Source organism: Pavona decussata, unplaced genomic scaffold, assembly GCF_977016875.1.
Source record: "Pavona decussata unplaced genomic scaffold, jaPavDecu1.1 SCAFFOLD_386, whole genome shotgun sequence".
NCBI lineage: Eukaryota > Metazoa > Cnidaria > Anthozoa > Scleractinia > Agariciidae > Pavona > Pavona decussata.
The window spans coordinates 2,023,026-2,040,630 of record NW_028145758.1 but is presented as its reverse complement, the minus strand read 5'-3'; the positions used below and the strand labels follow the sequence as shown (position 1 = coordinate 2,040,630).

Genomic DNA, 17,605 nt, shown 5'->3' with positions numbered 1-17,605 from the left:
GTTTTGTTATTCCCAAAACAATGACCACTTCCGGTTTGGTGCCAATACCATTTCCGGTCGCCGCAACGGTGCCTTTTCCTTCGCCTCACACAAGCGGTTTTTCTCTTTACATTACGGGTAAATCTTTTATTTTTACTACATTATTTTCTTTCTAATAAGTTAGTAAGTCCGCAGTATCGTGACAGACCTCAAAAGAACCTAAGCTGAAAAATCCTAGACTAGACCGGACACATCAACAAAACAAGATATGATAACCTGTTCCAAATCCGGAAATGCAAAAAAATAACACAAAGATGATTCATCGATTCTACTGTCTTGCACTATTGGAGTTAGACTGTAAGCAGTTCCTTTTTGGTTAGTCCGAGAGAGAGAATGCCTTCTATGTAAAGGCTCTTTGGACTTGTCACGCATTCCTCGTAAGGGAGGAATGCGTGATGAGCCTAAAAGACCGTCTAATCTGCATGCTAATTTGAAAAAAAGAGAGACTTGCGCTCGGCTTGATACGAGAAAAACGAGAAGAATCTCCAAGCTTTCCCTCGGCTCCCTTGCTCCAATTTCCCTAGCCCGCTCGAACATTATGAAGGGGACTCCTAGGTTAGACCTAGCATCTAGGCTCAAGACCCCGCCCCGGGCTCAAGACAAAGAAAATTACGTAAAGCAGCCTGTACTGTACAGGAAAAGCCTCCAGGCGAAGGGGTAAGGACTTGAATTTAAAAGAGGTGGGGAAGTGTGTATGAGGCTATAGTTTTAAGACCGAATATCTTTGCCCCGCCGCCTCTCCCCCCCCCCCCCTTCCCCCCTAAAAAAAGAAAAACAGCGACCAAAACTTGATTCCCCTGGACCCTCCAAAAAAATTAATTGGTCAAAAATAAGTCCATGAGTATTTAATACATAAAACATGTTTTGTTGATGTGAACGGGGCTTTAGACTTTCCTTTACCACTTAGCTTTAAATTAGCCGTTAATAACAATAAGAATATTAGTGAGATGTAAGCCTCAGTGACTACTTCTATAAATCAGGATTAAGCATTAGTCAACCTTCAGTTGCTGTGTTTATGTACATAACTCACAGCAACATGGCAACATTGCGTGGAGGGGGGAAGGGCAGGGAGGCATTTTTCCGGGGAGGAGCTCTCCCTTATAAAAGTGATGGGAGGATTTTTGTTTCATATAAACTTCAATTCCTTATTAGTGTGCTAAAATCTAAAATGACTTCTTTCGGAGATATGGTTGTAGTAGTAGTAGTAGTAGTAGTAGTAGTAGTAGTAGTAGTAGTAGTAGTAGTAGTAGTAGTAGTAGTAGTAGTAGTGGTGGTGGTGGTAGTAGTAGTTGTTCTAGTAGTAGTATAGTAGTAGTACAACTTTATTTCAAGTTGGATTCAAGAGTAGCGTATAAGCATTAGTATCTCCGAGAAATAAATACAGTGCAAAATATAATTTTACAATTTAAAAAAAACCTTTTTGGGTGCGCCAAAATATTTGAGAGGAAGTAAATCTCAGTCAACTAATTTGGTACCTCTCATTCCAACAGATATTGATATGATAAACATAAAATAACATGTTCAATTCTATGCCTTTTGTAGTTCTGGCTTAAACTGTTCACCGTTCAGGGCCACTAAGGGTATCAACAATGATGACAAAGAAACTCAAAGTTTTTGACAAGGTCGTGTTAGTATTACTGTAGTTAGGGACCGGTCATTATTTATGTAGAAGGGGGGGGGGGGGGGGAGGGAAAACTATTTTGATAGATGAAAATTTTTGTCAGGCCCTTCCTCGTCGGGTCTAAAAATGGCAAGTAGCTCCCCCTCTTAATTCAATATTTCATTGATGACCCCAGGCCCCGCCCCAAGCGCGCGTCAGGTCAGGTTTTATCAAGGGCGAGGCCCTTAGACTTTTAAGAACTATTTCTTCAAATTAAAACTCTTTTTGAAGAAAATATAAGAGATTTTAACTCACGTTTGGGTGTACGAGCAGGGAGGAAATAAGGCCCTACCCATGATGCTTAGCGTCAAAAACGCTCGCCCTTGTGTACGAGGCTACCCGGATCTTCTAGTCAATAAAGTCCTCGCAGGAGTTTAATTTACAGACAGGAAGTCGGCACTTCGTCAAAGGCAAAAAATGCGCAAGAAAATATTGCCCTTTGTCACACAATACCCAAAGAACATCTTAATTCTTGAGTAAATGGCATTTAATTGAGAATCACCATTTGCTGAGAGAAATTTACCAGGATCCACCAATTATATCCTACAAGAGAGGAAATCCAAAAAAGACATACTCGTAAGAGCCAAACTCCAAACTCCAAACTCCAAACTCCAAACTCTGGCCAAACTCTAAAGGTCGAGTATACAACATGGGCAACACCAGCAGGAGCCGTGTAAGGCTTGTCAACACTTCAAAACATCTTTACAAATATTTTGTTAATTTTTAAATGCAGCCAAAGTCAAACACTGAAACAGGCTGATCCGGATTTGTCTTTTATTTTAAAAAAAGTGTGAAATATTAAAGCAATGAAGTTTATGACAATATTCTTCTAACTGGGTTGTCCATCTTCACCACCTGGATCTTTGAAATTAATTTATTTCATAAAAACCGGACTAACGCATGAATCAATCAGCCGATGTAGAATCAAATTCTTCTCTGAGTCAGGGGAGGAAAGATAAACTCAGTGCTTTTAGTCCATGACACACCAATGCGTTTTATACTGCAGTATATATAGAGTTTTCAATTTTAATTTGACGAAATTCTACCAGTTTAGTTTTCACATTACGCCATCATTGAACTGTTGTCAAGGACGAATGTTTCCGTTGTTGTTAAGTGCCTTATCGTGATTAATTTGTCCTTTGCGCTAAGTATTAGTTTTTACCACAATTGTTTCTAATCCCGCAATCTGATTGGCTAATTTTCCGTTGTCGATAAGAGTCTAGACAACGATCGGCGCGCGGAAATTTTGACAGTTATTGTAAAATTAACAAAGCGACGGCAGTTTTCTATGGTCTATACTCTTATAAGGAGTCTATACTCTTATGAGCCATAAAATGACGCCATAAAATGTCCAAAACTTGGCAGTGCAACCACTCGCCTGCGGCTCGTGGTTCCACTTGAGTTTTGAACATTTTTTGACGTCATTTTATGGTCTATTGCTGGTCTATTGTAAAATCGTATTTTTCTCGATTTGATTGGTCTTGTACTTTGACCTTTTAGCGTCCCCACGCGCATATAAAAGCGGCTGTAGCGTCACTTTCTGTCAGAGAGTCACCTACGATAGCCTTTTGAAGTTTTGTTTGGCGTTTTCTTGAGTCCTTGCAATCTGATATGTAAGTAATCTTTTATTTTTTGTTATGTTTGATTTTATTATGGGCGGATGTACGCAAGCGGATTATTGTACAATCAAACCACAAGAGGGATTAATCGCTTCATGCATAGTCACCAAAGGCGTCAAATTTATCAGGAAGGAACGCCCACTAAGTTTTAAGTCAGAGAACGCTAGGCTCTAAATCAGTTCCTAATATTATTCTAGAGTACGACTGTTGATTGAAACTCGATTAGTTTTTATCATTGAACTTTCTAGTCAGTCGCCGCAAGCGCCACAATCAAGTGTAAAATAGTCGAGCGGAGGATACGTCAGAGGATATTGTCGATAATTTCGAAAGTCGATAAACATCGATCGTTGTCGATTGAATTCGATATTAATCAATCTTCAAATATCGGAAATCGATAAAGATTAATCGCAACATTTCTTGTGATTATCGATTTTGATTGAATTTCAATGTTGAAATTCGATTTGATCGATTTTAATCGACAAGTATCTGAAAATATGAAAGAGATGTATGGCGGGAACGGAGAAGACTGCAGTCGAACGCGGACTAACGAAGCGAGAGCCGATCGGCCCATGGCAAGACTTCATGAAACCCGGATTCAGCACACTGTATTTGAAACTTAAAAAAAATAAGGAGCAGCAAAATAACTCTATTCACATCAAATCTCCAAAAAACTCTTGAACGTTCGTTGTTTTTAGAAAAACGCGGCTCGGGCAACATCAGTTCAGGTTATCTTACAGGGAACGAAATCGGGCGCGCACGAGGGAACGGTTTAGCAAGGCTGAACGAAATAATGTTAACCATTTCTCAAGGTAAACATCCTGTTCTACGTTGAATAACACCAGGGCCCAGCTGTTCGAAGCCCGATTAAGCTAATCCTGGATAATTTAACGTGAACTTTGATTCAAGTTTAATTACTAATCAAAGATTATTGCAAAAGATTTTTGTCCTTTATTATTGACTTGGACTTTTCTTTACCTTTAGCTTGACATTGGCCTTTAAACTTTGTAATGAGCGTGATAAAAACCTTGATTAATTCTTAATCGTGGATTAGTGTTAATCGAGTTAATCAGCTTTCGAACAACCAGGCCCAGGGCGTAACGTGTCGATTGAAATCGATCATCGAAAACGTAGTCGATAAGTCGCTGGTGTAACGTCACGTGATAGTTGTAATCCATTAGGATGCAAGATTTTACATGTGCTCGCCATCTTTTACAGGAGTTCTTGAGTGATTCGTCTCATGGATTAAAATATCACTTGTTTACGTTTACAAAAAACTGTTTTTGTTGCTGTACAAAGCCACAACGTTACAGCTGGTACTCGATATTTGTTGATAATTGTCAATCAACAAGTTGAATTTGTTGATAAAAGTCGATAATCACAAGAGTTTAAACTGACTTTCGATACTGGGATTCCTTGAAAAATATTGATACTTGCAAGAAATATCACTTGTTTTGATCCCTTTCAATACTGCACACGTGACCGCTCAATTGAATATTGAAGGTTGTTTTTGGTGCCAAAAACCAGTATTTTACAACTGGCATATGCTGTTGCACTGCGGAATAATAAAAAATTGAAGTTGAAACATTGTTGCTATGTTTTTTTTTTGTTTTGTTTTGTTTAATGTTCAACGTCCAAATTATGTCTTTTTGGAGTGTTATTGACAACTTTACACAAAATTGTTAGATGGTAACATCACAATGTCCATATTGAAAAAAAAATGCCAAAAATCGTACTTGTATCACATTAATTTGAAAAAACTGGTATTGGCAAATCATTCAGTTTACACGTTCAAGGATTACTGACAGTGCTATATGGAAGTGTCCTTTTGTGGCCATAATTTATGTCATGGCTTAAAGGTTGGAACTAGATTGCAGAGTTTTACGAGGGAGCATCTTTGGACTACATTCCAGCAAAGTTTTGGAATGTTTAGGGTACAGTAAAGATGAATTTTGGCATTTTTGCTCAGCTGGTTTTGAAAAGCTGAGTGTCCACTTGTTTTCTTTTTAGGAGGAGATGAAAGTTTGATTTGATTTGATTTGAAGACCAAACCTTGCTGCATAGGGCATAAGACAGTCAGAAAACAAAACAGAGACATCATTCCATAAGGTGTGTAGCCAGTGTTATTAAAAATTGAATCATTGTATATTGTAGTTCCAGGCATTTGGTTGGCTTAACAGCCATGATATATGAGCCATTATACCATGCCCAAGAAATAGCGAACCATTGTCTTCTGGTTGTTCTTGCAAAGTACGTAAACAAGATCTAGCAATATTTCTTGATTTAATCTTGGTGCTATGCCAATGTTCGCAATCAGTATCATCTCATATCCAACACACACTCGAGGGAATAATATTTTTTATTTCCCTGAGCATGCATTGGATTTGAGATTATACATATTTAATACATATTTGCATATAATCCCATAAAATCCTGATGTTTTTCCATTAGGGCAACATGTGAACCTGGGCTCCCTGTAATGAGACTTATTTCTTTTCTTGAGAAATTGTTAGGTTCCAAGTGCATAACTTAGATTTGGACAAATTACATGTTTTGTGGCCTCTGTAAAATAATTTTCCGTGGGAAATAAATTCGTCAAACACGACAGCGCTGACAGCACGCCCGTTGTACATTTCGTCGTGTCAGAAATAAAATAGATTTCAACCGCAAACTAGCCTGTGGAACTACGAGAAGGCCATGCTCATACAATATAGTTGCTTTGTTCAGAAACCTTTTAATCTCCTCATTTGATGCTACAATACGAGTAAAGAGGGCTTTTATTTAATTCAAAACTCGAACTTCAAATGATTGTGAAGTCACAGCCATGCACGGGATGATACTGATTGATCAGCCACACATGAATTTGAACTTTGAAAAATACCTGTCGCGCGCTACTTTCGCTTATCAGAAGGATTAACCAAACAACACTTCTACCAAAATGCCTTTTTCCAGAATGATTCTTCGTTTACGCTGCTTTTGTGCTGGATTGTAATATTATTTTTCCGCAGTGGCGACTGAAAATTCTTGTCAGCCAACTTTGTGCCTCACTTATGATTTTTACATGAATTTTCTAACCCTCTGGAGAAATTCTTCATAGGAACACCCCCCAACCCCTCGAAATTTCCATCTATTAGCCCCCCCCCCCCCCTCGGAATTTCCATTGACTTTCCATGGGGGTGTATGGATTTTTTTTTTTTTGGAACTGCACAATGAATGAATGAAATTCTTACATACTGCACATATCACCAAGACTCATATGGCGGTTTACAATTCTATGGGGTGAGATCGGACATCAGCATCGGTCCATATATAATTTAGATCTCATCCACCCACATTGTCTTAACCCAAGCATGAGTGTGAAAGATAGAAGGCCAGACCACAACACTGGGAACTACGTCCCCTACTGGCACTTTTGCGAACAGTGTGTGGGTTCTTTAACTTTAACTTCCCACAAAGTAATCATGAAGCTAAGAGGGGTTGTGAGACGGGACCTTCGATTTATCATCCTTATCCGAGAAGACTAGAAAGTCTAACCATTTGCAGATGTTATTACAAAGGCAGCACATTTCCCCTCAATTGATTTAAAGTCTCTACCAACTGACAAGAAAAAAAGACATTTTGTAAGGGTATTCAATTTTACTTATTCAATCACAAAACTTCTCCCCCCCCCCCCCCCCCCGCCAAAAAAAATATATATATATATATACATATTGAAATAAAGCATCAATTATTGAAGAGCTTTTAATTTGTAAAAGTATTGTTAGTACTCAGTGGCTTAATTTCTTTGCTTTGCAATCCAAATTTCCCTAAAATTAATAATCAATAATTTCTATTTTAGCACAGCAAATGGTTATCATAAGCATGTTACCATGTGCAAGCTGTCAGCTTTAAATACCATGAGGGTGTCACTTTTTACTTTGAAACATGCACTTGAATAAATGTTTTTCCATTATCAATGGTATAAATCTTTACAAATATGTGGCCTGCATATATGCCTTGGGGGGGGGGGGGGTACTAAAAAAAGTTTAATACAGGGAGGCTCTGCCCTGAGGTCCTACCCCTTACCCTTTTACATACCATTTTTAGCAGAAAAGGTACCCCTTTCGTATAACCTCCATTGACAAATGGTACCCCTTTCGTATACCTAATCCACTGGAAAATAATGAGAGGCCCTTTTAAATACCTACCCTTTCATATACTTCCACTCGTGGATTCCCAACCCTTTCATATACCTGAAGCCTGAAAAAGGTACCCCTTTCGGGCCGGAGCCTTCCTGTATTGGCCATTATAGGAAGTACCTCTCCCCGGGCATATATGTAGCTTTAATTGAAATGTATCTGATGTTTTCATACAAAGCACTACTTAATATTTTCATCATACTTTAATTAGATCTTAACTCCTAATAAATTACTAATGAAGGGTTGTCTTTCTTTTCCTTTTAGGTTTCTTTCCACCAGTTTCATCATAAACAGAGAAGAAATGGAGAGAAGACTCCAAGAACGCATAGAAGAAAGAGCTAGACAGGATCAAGCTGTTTTTGCAGAAATGGAAAAGCATGCTCGATGTGTTCTTTTGCCTTCACCAGAGGAGTTTAACACTTCAGTTAATGCAGGAGGATCAGATGCCACAGGCACTTTGAATGATTTTGACAGCTTTTTGAAGTGGGCTGATAAAATGGGATTGTATAATACTGGACATTTGATTCGCCAACCTGGGAAGGGGATGGAAGAAGGTCGTTATCGTGGCATGATATCATTTGCCTTTAATTTAGGGTATGCTGCACTGCAGAATACAAAGAGTCCAATGCTCAATGAGTTAATGTTTTGCTATTATGCCGGCCATGGACTTGATAAAAAAAAATGTTCAAAAATGGCCTTTTTCTGCCGTTCCTGTACTAGATTTTCGCAAAAGTTTTTTTAAAGAGTCACCGCAATATGTTGGCTCTGAAGAACGGAAAGTGAAAGGAGGAGAACTGTGCCTTCATAAATTCGGATTCTGTGACTTTAAGGGCTTAATAGAACCATTTATTGAGGCTGTTAAATCTCAGTCAAAAAATTGCAGTGGTGTAAAGGAGAATAAGCATCTTGTAATAGTTTTAGATAGCTGCCATTCAGGGCAATTTGCTGAAGATTTGAAAACTTTTTTTTCTGAAAACCAGGACTGGTTAAATGAGGGCTGTTCTGTTACAGTGCAAGCTTCATGTGAGAGTGATGAGAAGGCAGTGGGTGGTTACTTTACTCCCACATTTATTTTCTTGAATGATCCCGCGAACAAAAATTATTTGGATTTTTTAAAGGGAGAGTGGGGTGAAATGAATGAAGAAGACAGAAACATTTTCAGGAGTCTAAAATTTTCATCACCAGTGATGGAAACTACAAGAAATGACCTTGACAATACGTCACCAACACTAGAAATTGAAGAACAGAATTTCAAAATGACCCTCTTTTGTGATGCTGGATTTTTCAAATTTTGCCATTGTATGGTTTTAGGTCCAACTGAAATCACAGAGTCCCCCAACCCAGGAAATGAAAGAGTATTGACATCAGCTTCAGCAAGAACATTTTTATCTGGGAAGAATTTTACTGTTATGGACTTTAAACTTAAAACCATGGCCAGTGGACCTTTTAAGGATGAGAAAATAGGGCTCTTCTTACTCGAAGATCCTACAGATCAAACTCGTGCAATTTGTGCTCACGTTCATTTTGCACAAAGGGGCACCTCAATGGTAGGCAAAATAAACCTTGTGCATCACAATTATTTACCAAATAGTCTACCAGTGTTGGACTATGAAGAAGAAGACACAACTGGCCTCTCTAAATCTCAGATCAAGAAGGGAAGATACAAGATCCCAGTTGCAATGGTACCAAACTGCCAAAAACCAGATGAGAAAAATCCCAGCCACTGGATGGCTTGGAAATGGCAAGCAGCCAATGGCCAAACTTTCCAAAGTCTTGCAGAAGCTGAGTTAGGTATAACCGGCCACCCAATGCAATGTGAGATTGAATGTGCAATGGAGCTTGTGACTGAGTGTTATAAGTTTGTTGAAAAAAATTGTCAAGGAGTTTGGTGTGACTTGTCAAAATGGAATTCAACGCTTCAAGACCCAAGTTTCCTTGCTAAATTTAGGAAATCTGAAAGGTCAGCCTCTATGGAGCGGTACATGGAAAAAGTTGAAAGCTATGGCCTTCACACAATTAATTAATATGAAACTGATGTGAAAACATTTGCAATGTTTGATTTGCCTAGAAATTATACTTTAATACTATATAGGTATGACATTTTACTGTGTAAATTGTGAGAAAGAAACACCCTCCTTGAAGAGTCTAATAGAAGATGGGAGGGTTTAGTTAAATAAAGCATATTCAATTTTGCACTTGTTTAATTTTTTTTAGAAAATTTTACATAGTTTTAACATTAATTATATATAAGGATGAAGGGCAACCAGTAGAAGGGCCCATAACTATCTAATAAATTTGAGTACAATGTTGTGACATAACACAAAATTAGGAAGTTCAAGTAGCTAGAAGCTAATCAATAATATTGTTGGTAGTGTCAGTATATTTTTACTTTTCTTTCAATCTTACAAAAAATTAAGATTACTTTTAAGAGACAAACACATCAACTGCTCTGTACCAGTGCTCAATGATTAATTGATATAATGATGATGTAGTTTTTTTTAAAGTTTGATGGTCTGAATGATTTAGGTTTACAACTCATTGTAAAAAGACCTTTTAATCTTATCTGTCAGAAAAAATAAAGAACCGTTAACAGTTTTGACACTTGTTTCCTTGTCCTGAAAGGCCTATGTTCATGTTTTATAGCTTACAGATTAAGACTCAGTGGGACCTAAAACAATCAGGGTTGTCACACCAATTGCACTTTGAAGAGACCGTCTACAATGAGACAAACACCATGCCTGGGGGAAGGGGGGGGGGGGGGGGTGGCGCAGGGAGGCATTTCATGTTGAGTTTTGGAAATCACCCCAACATTTTTGGCCCATGGATCGTAGAAGATTTCCTGCCATAGGTATCTGTGTTGCCAAAGGGCATGGTCACAGTGATGCCAACTCTCCGGCTTTTGGTGGGAGACTTACGCTTTTTTGCCTCGTCTCCCGCTCTCCCACTTTGGGACAGAAATCTCCCACTTTTTACGTCCACTATGAATATTAAGTACTTAGTAAAAAAAAATCGACTTTCCCCTGGTCTGATTGTGTTACACTCCCACTAGCTAATATGGAATGCTGATTGCGGCGTTCTTTTTTCTGTCAAACGATAATGAAATGTTGAAAGTACAATGGAAGGATAAAGCCCCCACCCCTTCCCACTGAAGCCCTAAATATAGCCTTGATGCCACAGCCCTTGGAGGCTCTTCGCTGTTGAAGTGTGACAATATTCTTCTAACTGGGTTGTCCATCTTCACCACCTGGATCTCTGAAATTAATTTATTTCGTAAAAGTAATCCTGTTTGCAAAAGCACAGACAAGGCTCCTTGCAAAACCCCCTTGTCGTTGTTCCATTTACCAAATTATTATCTTTTGTTACTACATAATCTCGCTTGTCGACATATTTGTCACGCAATGTCTCGATTGACTTAATTAAAGTCCAGTTGCTGTTTTTCTTGTATGACATGTCACGTCCTCCTTTTTAGACCACGTCCCCGACTTATTTTTGGTACGTCGCATGGTCATGTTGGAGCTCACAGGCTTTGAACTCTCATGGTACTCCATAGTGACGTAGGACGATGACAGATAGAATTCTCCAATTAAACGAGACTTACCTGTAAGTTGAAGTTTGATTTGGATTCTATCTTGTCATCAGTCCGGAACACGAAGGAGTAACATGCCCTCCCTTTGGCATTTACCCATCCCTACTCCTTCGTTCCTGTGATCTCCAACAATCCTTTTCTTTAAATAATGGCTCAATAAGCTAGCGCGCGTGCTTCTCATGTTACTCCTTCGTTCCGGACTGATGACAAGATAGAATCCAAATCAAACTTCAACTTTCAGGTAAGTCTCGTTTAATTGGAGAATTATATCGTACCCGATGATGACATGTCGTACCCAGTGATGCTATATCGTACCCTGATGTCGTACCCGGTGGTGCAAGTCGTAAACGTCCGGATGCCGGCGAACAGCATTGTCAGCGGTTTTTTTTACGAGACAAGAGCGTTTACTTGGGCGCCGTTGTACTAGGAGTATCTTAGCATGCACGTTAGTTCAGTCGTTGGTGACAGGTGAACGATAAAAGATTCGCCAAGAGTCTAAGGCATCATATTTGCGATAAACGTGATGTAGTTCGACCGAAAATGTCACGCAAACAAAATAAAACATTACTCTCTTTAATACTAAACACGTCGGATTTTGTAACCATGAGGTGCATCTAAGATAATGATGGATTTTGGCGACAAAGGAGTATTTGCGATTCCAGTGGTAATAATGAATTTTGAAGACAGAGGGGTATTTGTGCGAATACCTTTCCACCCTGATACCCTTTTTTTCTGAGCTTTCTTTGAGAGATGTTCCAGCTTTTTCACTGGTAACAGCGCACGATCGCAAAATGTCACGCAGAACGTGCAATATGACACGTGTGCGAAAAGACATGCGTTCTATATGGGACGCGTGCGGATAAGACAAACTACGGAGCCCTGTAGGGGCCATCCTCAGTTCCTGAGTTCTTAAGTTCCTGAGTTCCTGAGTTCCTAAGTTCCCATGTTCTGAGTTCCTGATTTCCTGTGTCCCGAATTCCCGAGTTCCTGAGTTCCTGAGTTCCTCACTTCCCGAGTTCTGGTGTTCCCAAGTTCCCGAGTTCCTGAGTTCCTGAGTTCCTCAGTTCCTCAGTTCCTCAGTTCCGAGTTCCTGAGTTCCTGAGTTCCTGAGTTCCTGAGTTCCTGAGTTCCTGAGTTCCTGAGTTCCCCAGTTTCCGAGTTTCCGAGTTCCCGAGTTCCCGAGTTCCCGAGTTCCCGAGTTTCCGAGTTCCCAAATGCGTAGTTCTGGAAACCGCTGTTGAATTTGATCGCGGCTACCGCTTATATGGGAGCAATGGCGGACGCAACCATCACTCGCATGCTATTGATTTCTATTCTAACCTGTTGTGTTATCTCTGCTGCCTATGGTTCTCTCGAACAATATATACCTGCTTTAGGAGAACGTGGAAACGTTAATCGTGATGAACTTATAGAAAGGTATTTTCATCTGGGACTACAGCAGGTTGAAATTGTTGCATTTTTGACTCTTGTTCATGGAATCAGGATTAGCTTGCGGCAGCTGAGCTATTGAGCTGAGCTATTGAGTCGAAACATATGAGAGAAAGTAACTGTCAGTCAACTGATTTTAATTTATGTCTTATTTGTGACTCCCTCTTAGAAATAAAAAAAAATTGTTAGAACCACACCCATAAGAGAGAATTCTGGTACATTTAAGCGATTCTTTTCAAAATTTCCGATCATCATCCCCCGTAACTTTCATATGGAACCACCCCCTCCCCCCCCCCCCCCACCTCGTCTCGGGTTCTTTAGCGACCCGTAATGACTCGCCTGTCGCTTGTGGCTCACTATTCTGGATGCTAGAGTTTTATTTTGAAGAATATTAGTTACATAGTATAGTTTCCAGGCCCAGTGTCTTATAGCAGGAAAGTGTTAGCAGTTCAGTTCATAAAACATGAACAAAAAGTCTATACATCCATGGATGCAAAATCCAAAAGGTTTAAGTTTGTCGTATCCATCGAGGTGTCACAAAAAATTTGGCCCCTTAGCTTTATATTGCCTTCGCCTTAGTCTTCTGGTGAGCCGTTGAGCGAATCCGTCTGGATCTAGAATCCTTAGACCATGCCACACTGTTTCTCGACTAACAACCATTCTGTGGTCATTCCTTAGACGTTGCCACATTGTACGATAACCGATACATTTTCCACTTCCTTCTAATTCTTCTTGGATTGTTCTCATGATGACTAAGCCTAAATCTGAGTTAGCCCCCCTTCTCCTTATGCGTGGTTCAATTCTACCTGTTACCATCCCCCCCCGGGCACACCCCCGGGAAAACTCGGCCCGTCTGGCCCGGGGGTCGGGAATTTCCTCAAGCGGTCTTGCCCGGGGGTAGGGGGCGGGGCAAATCGAAATAACTACTCACGCAAGGACTTATGGGGTGACAATGGCGGCTAACTACGCGGAAAAGGCCGCGTTTTTCGCTGGCAAGTCCATTGAGTACGTTAGCGAATAGCTGGACCAGAGTAATCTGTCGAAGCTGAAAGCTCTGTTTGAATTTAAGTGTTATTGGTAATTTGTTGCAGTTTAGAAAATGAAAATACATTTTATTTTATCGATCTGATGGAGGCGATGTGATTTATATTTTCATTCATTACTTTAAAAACTTACCCCAGAGCTTGATTTGACGTAAGTATCCGAATTTAGTAGCTTTATTTCGTATATTCAAGGCTGTTTCATTTTTATACTTTTATCTTAAAGGCTAGGTATACGCTTTGGGTAAATGTTTCGGTTCCCAGGTTTGTTCTCAAATTTTACAGTTGGTTTTCTGCATGCAATGCGTACGCGTCGCTTCCAATTCAACTCGAATCGGCGGCAATCAGCTTTGACTTCTTTAAATGTGTATACGCGTTCGTTCTAAAAGTTTAGGATTTTTCAGATTCCTGGTTTTGTTTAAAAAAAGAAATTTATCATCAAAACGAAGCAGTTTATTTTTAGTCCATGTCATGAGTCCCGGGGGTGGGGAATTGTCTCTTTCTGTGTGCCCAGGGGTGGGGAATAGGACGTCAAGTACACAAATGCTTGGGGGTGTGCCCGGGGGGGAGATGGTAACAGGTAGAATTGAACCACGCATTAGGCCTTTATTCTGCAATATCCTTTTCAGCTGCCGCAAGCTAATCCTGATTCCATGAACAAGAGTCAAAAATGCAACAATTTCAACCTCCTGTAGTCCCAGATGAAAATACCTTTCTATAAGTTCATCACGATTAGCGTTTCCACGTTCTCCTAAAGCCAGTATATATTGTTCGAGAGAACCATAGGCAGTAGAAATAACACAACAGGTTAGAATAGAAATCAATAGAGTGTGTGCACGGCGGCCATGTTGGAGGACTAAAACAATAGAAGATATTTGCATAAAAATAGAATTTATTTGCCAAAGGAAAATCATTGTATTGTTTCGGTCCTCCAACATGGCCGTCGTGCACACATCTCTATAGCGTGCGAGTGATGGTTGCGTCCGCCATTGCTCCCATATTAGCGGTAGCCGCGATCAAATCCAACCGCGGTTTTCAGAACTACGCACTCGGGAAGTCGGGAACTCGGGAATCAGGAACGGGGAAACTCAGGAACTCAGGAACTCAGGAACTCAGGAACTCAGGAACTCGGGAACACCAGAACTCGGGAAGTGAGGAACTCAGGAACTCAGGAACTTAGGAACTTAGGAACTTAGGAACTCGGGAACTCGGGAACTCGGGAATCAGGAACTCAGAAACTCAGGAACTCAGGAACTCAGGAACTCAGGAACTCAGGAACTCGGGAACTCGGGAACACCAGAACTCGGGAAGTGAGGAACTCAGGAACTCAGGAACTCAGGAACTCAGGAACTCGGCAACTCGGGAACACCAGAACTCGGGAAGTGAGGAACTCAGGAACTCAGGAACTCAGGAACTCGGGAATTCGGGACACAGGAAATCAGGAACTCAGAACATGGGAACTTAGGAACTCAGGAACTTAAGAACTCAGGAACTGAGGATGGCCCCTACAGGGCTCCGTACAAACCTCACAGAACATCCGATTTATATTTCATGATCACTGGAATAGGACAGAACTTTAATGACAAAATCAGAGCGCTCTGTGAGTGACCAAAGAATGAACTATTTCAAATTATGTCTACAGTTATTTGTTTATTAACCACGCAAAAAAGAAAATAAACTTCACTCGCACTGGAAGGCAACGCAAAGGTCGAAGTGTACGTTCATTCTTTTAGTGGTTTTGCGTGATTGCCAATGGACAAAATATCATGACACAAAAGAGAGTGTTTCCAGGATTTAAAAGGGCTTTAAATGAAAGAAGCTGGGTTTATAAAGTGGAAAGACACTGCAGCTCCCGTGGCGATTGAATAACAAGCAAAGGCCGTCCAGGTTTCCTTCCAAGAACCGCCGAAAATATTTTCTTTCTGAATGCCGCGTCGCCGGATGAAACTTGATACACGTGAACGATTTTGGTTGCCTAGCACGTGACCGATTTCTTCCCGGTGTTTTCAGCGTGGCAATTCCTTTCTGCATCCAAACGACGGCTTCTTTCAACGTTTTGTAACATCGGAAGGGGCTTTCAGTTTTGCTAAAGCCCGGGTGCTAAAGTTGCTATTTTGGCTTTATCCAACGTAAAAATAAAAATGCGTTTAGCATTGCGGTACTCTGTTGTTGTTGGTATGAATATGCAAATTTTCGGCGTTTACGTTTGTGCCAATGAATCGATCTTATCGCTAACACTCGACTCCGAAGGAAAGATTTTTTTTTTCAGATTCTACGTTTAGCGTGTCAATTTGGCGTGCCCGTGCGTCCACCTTTTTCCCTGTTTTCCCGTGAGGATCACATTTTGGTTTTATCCAAGTGAACGTAAATAAAGAAATTAATTCGTCAAGCGTTGATTGTCACCCCGGGATTGTCACTGTGCATTAGCAAACTTTCAGTGTTGTTCTGGTGAATAGATCTTATCGCTCACACTGGACCCCAAATGAAATTTATTTTCGAAGCTTTAGTTTTAGTTTCCTACTTTACCCTAAGCCTTTCACCCACGGAATGGTCTTGAATCTTTAAAGTTAATTGAACGTTTTGTTTTTTATATTGCGGCCAGAGAAATGAAATGTTTTGCTCGGCTGTATGTAAATTCAGTGTTTACGGCCTGATCTTATCGATTACGTTTGACACCGAATGGGGATTTATCGAGAAGAGCCAAAAGAGCGTCTGAGGTTAATTGAAGTCGAACTTTTGGAAAATATCTGTCCTGAAAGGAAAGTTGCCCCTTAGTTTCGTTCAATGGAAGGAGTTAGCAGACAACACACATACTAGCTGTTTTCTTTTAAGAATACGATATTCGTTGTGTTAATTTTACGTCCTTGTTTTTTGTCCCGTAATGGCGGCTTATGATGAATACATGCAGACTCGCAGACTCGGCCAACATGTAGCGCACGCGCACTAGATCACTGCGATTTGGCACGTACGAAGAAATCCTATTTTATAACTTGGCGCTCCGCCCAAGTAAAAAGGCGGGAAGTTGACATCACGTGATATGACTTGCTCTTCGCGTCGTCTGCTAGCTTTTAGAGACAGGGCTGAATAACGAAACAGCTACGTCACAGGTTAGCGGTCTATAACGCGGGCTCAAGCGCGCACGGTGCCTACTAATACCGAAATATTTTTGTGCGGTTTATGGCTATGTGGGAAAAGCAGATCTTAGCAAGAACTATTGGAATCCGAAAAGAAAATTGGGGGTAACCACGCATTTTTCAGAGATAATTAAGCAGTAATATCTCTAAAAAACGCCAAAATATAAAGCAATGTATGGGATTTTTTCCTAAATTGAAGCTTAATTATCTCCGGAAAATGCATGGTTACCCCCAATTTTCTTTTGAGATATCAAAAGCAATTGGTAAGTTCTGCTTTCTCCGTATAGTTTTAAACCGCGCAAAAATATTCCTGTATTGGTAGGCACCGGAAACCCGAGTATCTTGCGATGCGCAGAACGTATGCGCAGTAACAATAATAGGCACCGTCCTTAAAAACAGTGAAATTCGCGGAAAAATAAGGCCTGACATTTAAAACCAAAACATTTTTTTCCAGTTGAAGACATATTCCTGTTTTCAGTATTTTCTAGTAGAAAATTACTTTTTGAAAAGATTTGGGGGGTGTACAATATTTTCTGGACTTGTTCTTTTAAGAAAAGTGGCCTCGCGCTCACTCGTTCGTGAGGACGATCGTACGCAGCCTTTTGCGATAACCTGACAGTAATGTTGACATTTGTGTGTTGCCTGTATTTGGTGACATTTGCCTTTCCCTTGGCATGCCATAAGGATTGCTGGTTTACGAAAAAAACAAGAGGTTCCGTGAAGGATTGTTACGGCAAAGTACTACCCCTGACAGTCGATTTGGCCAGATGTTTGGGAGTCAAGCAAGGTAATGCTCATGCGTGTTTAAAGCATCGGAGGGCCTTGGAGAAAGAGGATGATCGCTGTTCTTCCGTCTTGTTAAAAAGTCATTCAAAGAAGCTCCTCGCTATACCCCAGAAACTGTTCGAATTTCTTGACGAACGT

The 17,605-nt window shown here is 40.3% G+C and overlaps 1 pseudogene across 1 annotated transcript; it reads left to right on the top strand.

Moving 5' to 3' along the window:
* Positions 1-5,462: 5,462 nt before the first annotated feature.
* On the top strand, positions 5,463-10,087 carry LOC146451604 (uncharacterized; annotated as a pseudogene). Its single transcript, XR_014860009.1, has 2 exons — positions 5,463-5,565; positions 7,758-10,087. The product of XR_014860009.1 is annotated as an uncharacterized LOC146451604 (transcript).
* The last annotated feature ends 7,518 nt before the right edge of the window (positions 10,088-17,605 follow it).